At 35.7% G+C, this 6,651-nt stretch overlaps 1 pseudogene; it reads right to left on the bottom strand.

Annotated features, from left to right (window-relative positions):
• Positions 1-4,834: 4,834 nt before the first annotated feature.
• Positions 4,835-5,777, bottom strand: LOC119535690 (annotated as a pseudogene).
• Between the last annotated feature and the right edge of the window lie 874 nt (positions 5,778-6,651).

Genomic DNA, 6,651 nt, shown 5'->3' with positions numbered 1-6,651 from the left:
TACTTACTCCTATGTGTTTTCCCTTGCATGTGGTGAATTGCTTCTCCCTTGCTGCTTTCAGGACTTTCTCCTTCTATGACTGAGAGTAGGTTTATTTGGATTTATTCCATTTGTAGTTCATTGGACATCTTTGATTTGCACAATTGTGTCATTTAGAAGGGTTGGGAACTATATCTTCAAAGATTCTTACGGCCCTTTACTCTTCTCTTCTCCTGCTGGGACACTAATGATTCTTATATGTTTGTGCTTCATGTTGTCCATCATTTCCCTGAGGTCCATTTCATTTTTTTCACCATTTTTTAAATTGTGCATTTGCATTTAATTGTATTGTCCTCTACTTCACTTGTTCTTTCTTCTGTTACTTCAAATCTACTCTTATGTGCTTCTAGTATATTTTTAATTTGACCAACAGTATCTTTTATTTTCATAAAATCTAATTTCTATTTACTCTTTCAAATTCTTCTCTATGATCTTCTGAGTGTTTTTAATGTCCTTTATGTTTTTAGCCAATCCTTTGAAGTTGTTTTAGAGATTTGTGTGTATTTCTTTGATTAATTGATACAAGTTCTGAGTCTCCTGTGGCTTTATAATTTGGTAGCTTGGCTTGTCCACATTTTCTTAGGTTCAGGTGCTGTCCTAGTTTGCTAATGCTGTGGAATGCAAAACACCAGAGACGGATTGGCTTTTATAAAAAGGGGGTTTATTTCACTACACAATTACAGTCTTAAGGCCACAAAGTGTCCAAGGTAACACCCCAGCAATTGGATACCTTCACCGGAGGATGTCCAATAGCGTCCGGAAAACCTCTGCTAGCTAGGAAGGCAGCTGGTGTCTGCTCCAAAGCTCTGGCCTCAAAACGGCTTTCTCCCAGGATGTTCCCCTCTAGCAAGCTTACTCCTCTTCAAAATGTCACTCACAGCTGCACTCCCTTTCCTGTCCTTCAGCCAGCTCATTTATATGGCTCCACTGATCAAGGCCCACCTCAAATGAGTGGGGCCATGCCTCCATGGAAATATCCCATCAGTTATGGTCCACAGTTAGGTGGGGTGCATCTCCATGCAAACAACCTATTCCAAACATTCCAACTTAATTCCCACTATTATGTCTGCCCCACAAGATTGCATCAAAGAATATGGCTTTTTCTGGGGGACATAATACATTCAAACTGGCACAGATGCTTAGTGATTTTCTGTTGACCTCAGAGCATTTGCTTATCTTGATAAGGTTATTTTGGGAAATGCAGGATTACTTGAACATCCATCTATCTATCTATTTATGGCAGGGCCACAGCTTGCTGGAATGGACTTTACCTGTCTTCCCAGCAGATGGTACTCACCCTCAAGCCAGTTTCTTTCCCAAATTTGAATTTGGCTGGGTGAGTTCTAAGCCAGGTAGAAATCCAATTAGTGCACCAGTTCTCCATGTACACTGGGGACTGCCAGCCCTTGTAATGTGGTATGGGTCCTGTGCAGTTTGGAAGGTAGTGTGCTTAAGCACACCATGTGTCTGATTCTTCCCAGGACTCCAAGTGGATCATTCTCGGACTGTGGGACCATGATTCTCACCCTCCAACTCAAGTGCGCCGTGCTCCCCACCTGTGATGTTCCTTTGAGCCTCTTGATGAAAGACTTTTGATGTTAGGTTCTCACTATGTGTGTAGCATTCCAAAGTAGAAAGGACCCCACATGCCATCTTCCCAAGCTCTTATTTGAATCATGAATCTCCTAAACAAGATTCCCAATAATTGGTTATTCTACCTCCACCTGCACATTTAAGTGACAGGAAACGTACAAGCAAAGCAGTAAATTCCAATTTTGGTCATCCACTAATAGAGCTTAAAACATTCTTCCCTCTATTTTACACCAAGTAGGTGGATAAAGAGTCCAATCTGGAGATCAATTTGGTCTTTAGAAGTAGTAATATATAATGTCATATGGAAGTACAATGAGTTAATTAGATGTCATGTTTAGATAACACAAAATTGTGGCAATCCACTGAATTCCTTCCACTGTTTGAACTTTAACATCTCAGTTCCAAACACAGTTTTCTGCCATGCTGCCACTCATAATAAGAATTTTAGTGCAGTATGAGTTTAATGAGAAAATATGGTGGAAAGGAACCCCTTAAAGTCTTTTGTCTAAAGCAAGCATTTCCCATAAGGCTTTTCTTCTTTCATACTTTCCCCTAATATGTCCCTGCTGGCAAGAACATGCCAACTTATAAACCACAGGAGGTCCTTGGCTTTATTTCCTTTCTGGAATGTTTTCATACGGGGCCTCTTACAATATCAGCTATCAAGTCTAAGGCATTCAATGATGACTTTAGCTTATACAATTATAATGTATTAAGAGTGTCCTTGAGTGTTACTAGAACTGAGGTAGATAAAGTAGGTGAATATCAAGAGAATACATTGAGAAGTGCTCTTTTTTCATGAATTGTTGGTAGGTATTCCTTTATACATCCATTACTTCTAGTAACCACAAGTACATGCACTTACAAGCTATAAAATATATTCAAGGCACATACTATACCTTTAGTTAATTTTGTTTAGACTAACATTTAATAAGCACTTAAATTATCAATGTTTTCATTTTTATTACTTATCTGTTTATTTCCCATTTTGTGACTAATACATGAGGCAGATTCTTTGGATAACAGGAATGAAAACCACAGTTCTTGAGCACAAAATGTTCACATCCCCATACTGGATAAAATGATTTAGTAAGCAGAATAGTATTGTAAAAATGCCTCAAAGAAACAGTTGTTTGTGAATACAAAAAGGAACATTTAACAGATTGAGAAAGGAGAAGAAGAGAAAAGCTTTCCTGCAGAATTGATGGAGGAGTTAAGAATTACCACTCAAGGATGTACTTTCCCCAGACCCTTCCCTTTGTTCTTTTATAACCTAAGCATGTTGGTCTTTGTTGCTTCTTTAAAGACAAGGTGTTGTCCTTCTCAAGTCATCCCTAATTGCCATTCTCTCTGCTTAGAATCATTTCCTCTCCCCAACTTGTATCTTTATTCATCTTTTAGATCTGTAATAAAATTACTCCATGGAGGGAAGCCTTCCTTCTCTGCATATCAATGTCAGACATTTTGTTTTGGATTTTTATTGGTCTTTTTATTTCATGATGATTTTCAATTTATTAAGAATTTTTGAAAGCTGAACTGATTAATGCTTGTTTTTCCACTAGCTTATTCATCAGTATAAGAACTACTGGATTCACCATGAAACAACAAACAACTAAATGTACAAAAGACAGTAAACATGCAATACAGTTTAGAATAATTGAAATAGTTCACAAATTAAAGTTTGAACAAATAAAAATATGACTTGACAAGAACCCTCAGGCAAATTTTACACATCATGGGAGTTATATATATAAATTCAGGGCTTATAATGAAACACAATCATCTAAGGAAATGCAAAATTTTGGTATCATTGTAATTTATTGCAAACACTTTTTGAAAAATTAGCATTTGAGACAATTTGTTTCTTAGGTATTTTCATATGATTTTATGAAAAAAGAGCTCAAATATATGCTTATGCATACACCTATACATACACATGCAGTTTATTTATTTACTGTAAATATTTAACACCACTTTTTGTTTTTCAGTCTGAGATTAACAACTAGAAGCATGGTGAATGGATCCCTTTGAGCTCAGAGTTAGTAGTTTGTCAATCCTTGGATTGGAAATATTTATGTATTCCTATTGATATTTCCAGGAGACTGCTTGTAAATATGTATTATCATGGAATAATAATTACACATAGTAAAAAAAAATCAGTTAATAATATGCAATTTGCAATGATACACATCCTCCAATTTCAGTCTTCAGATGCATGTTACCCATGTGATGTTCTACTATGGCATACAGGTTGATCTCCCCGTGAGGACACAGATGAAACCATGTGATACATTTGGTAACTTCTTCTAAGTTGCAGAGAAGGATGTTCCATACTTTCAGTAATACTTTGGTATATAAAAAAGTAAAAGATAGAAGGAAAAACAATATTTCACCTTGTGATTAACCTACATTCTTCAAGCTGCCACTTAGAAAAAGTTTCCAAATTGCTTTGGAGTAGATTGGGTATGCAACAGAAGCAAGACCTGCACTTAGGCAAATTTCTTATTTGACTTTGTATTATTGCTTTCATAACATTCCTGTCACTCATCATTTTAGTGTACAACATGGATTTTTAAATTACAGTGAGTATATTATATAAGCATATATAATTAAAACCTTTCAAGGGCTTGAAATGGTCTAGGCACTACATTACATGATTGTATTAACTCATTTAACACTCCAACAATCAATGATAATGATGAAGGTATTATGTTCTTCCCATTTTACAGATGAAGGATAGTATAGATAATTAAGTAGCTTGTTCAACATGCCACCCATTAGCCAGGCACAGAGCTGGCGTGTGGACCAAGGCAATCTGGCTCCTTCCCTTACCTAGGTATCTACTATACATATGAGATATTTAAAACATGAACATACACACACACACACACACACACACACAATGTTTTGAAAAATTTACTACATCCCTTAATACAGCCTGAAATAACCCATTTTAATATAAATTCCAAGCTAGTGATCATTAAACAGTAATCTATTATTTGGTAGTAACTGTGAAACTTTTAAATGTTTTCTTATACACTGGGGTTATGAAATGTAATTGATCATATATAAAAGAAAGTATTTTAGGAAATCCCTTGGCTGACAAGCTGTGTGTGTGATGGTGAGATGGCTGCAGGTTTGCAGTTGAAGTTTGCATTTGGAGTTTGCATTTGGGGAATGAGGTGAGCATGAGTCTTGTATTTCATGAGGAATCTACCTTTGGTCTTAGCACTTGCTTAGCTGCATGTTTTACAGCTTTTCTTCTCAAACTGTGTATCAATGGATTCAGCACTGGGATGACATGTTATAGAAAACTGAGATAATTTTATCAGTGTTGGGAGAATACAGGTAGCTGGGTCATGAGTAACTAAAGAGAAGAGTCCTCTGATAGATGGCCACAGATGTCAGACGAGAGGCACATGTGGAAAAGGTTTTCTCCCTTCCACTAGAAGAGCGGATCTTTAAGACTAAGAGAAGAATAAAGAAGTAGGATACAATGATGATGATGAAACAGATAACTTCCTCAGAGCTGTCATATGAGGGGAGGAGCCACTCATTAATTGAGGTGTCTGTGCAGGATAGCTTAAGGAGGGGAGGGAGGTCATAGAAAAAGTGATTAATAACATTTTTGTCACAGTATTTCAGAATAAAGGCAAAGAATGTGTGAACCAGGGAACTCATTTTGCCACCAATGTAGGATAAAGCAATCAGCCATGTACAGATGCCTAGGGACATCACAACTGAATACAGCAAAGGGTTACAGATGGCAACATAGTAGTCATAGGCCATGGCAGCCAAGATAAAGGATTCTGAATCTGTAAAAGTACAGAAAAAATAAAACTGCAGGGCACAGCCATAATAGGAAATAGATGTGTACTCTGAGTGGAAACTGACCAACATTTTAGGAACAATGGCTGAAGAATAACAAAGGTCAACAAAGGACAAGTTGCTAAGAAAAAATACATGGCAGTTTGAAGTCAGAGGTCAATTCTGATTAACATCATCAAGCCAATGTTCCCTGTTAAAATCATACCTTACAACGTCAGGAACATGAGGAATAGAACAACCTGCAATTCAGGGCGAGTTGGAAATCCTAACAGAATAAACTCAGTCACCAATGTGCATTTTCCTTCTATCAGTTCCATACTCTGTGCTTCTCTTTATTTCCTTTAAGGAGAATACAAATATCCTAAAATGCTATATTTGAAAAGAAAAAAAAGACTTAGACATGATTGAGAGGTGATTTTATTGTTTCACCAAACAAGCAACAAAATAAAGAAACTAAAACTCAAACTCCCCTTCAAATATAAAATGAGAGATATTTATTTAGAATTTAGTAGTTGTAAGATTTCATAACTGTAAGTTTTTCTTTATTTGTGTGATTAATGACTATTTCTTCCAATGGACAGTTGGTATCATAAGTGCTGAGATCATGTGTAATTTTGCTTACCTTTTGGACCACCAAATATAGCATAATAACTTGCATAGAGGATTAAATAAATTAATGAATTAATGAATGTGCTAAAGACAGAATAAAGGAAAGAAGAAATATATATATTTATGCATAAAAACAAATATAAACATATTTAAAAAATTGACTTGTAAAGTGTGCTGCGGAATGAAGAGAACTATGGAAACATTTAATTTTTCTGTGCAGGAATTAAGATACAGTAGCATACCCAATCTCCTGACATAGTAGATAGAGGGGTATAATGAAACATGGAACAGCTAATTTTAAGTAAAAATAATATCAGTCAAATGAAAACATATCACTAAATACCAGCCTTGAGTATTTTGTTTTGATAGGATGAATTTAGGGTAATTCCTTAAATCCTGTGAAGTTACTAAACCAAACTGATTAAATTAGTCATATATTTGTTCTTGGCACAATGTTCAGCTTCAAGTAAGCACACAATAAGTATTAGTTGATGAATGAGTAAAGCAAGAAATTAAATAGTTATATATAATAGTCATCTATCATCTATTTATCAGTGATTTTTTTATCTACCTACCTACTTA

Source organism: Choloepus didactylus, chromosome 6 (assembly GCF_015220235.1).
Source record: "Choloepus didactylus isolate mChoDid1 chromosome 6, mChoDid1.pri, whole genome shotgun sequence".
NCBI classification, from domain to species: Eukaryota; Metazoa; Chordata; class Mammalia; order Pilosa; family Megalonychidae; genus Choloepus; species Choloepus didactylus.
This window is presented reverse-complemented; position numbering and strand designations above follow the sequence as displayed.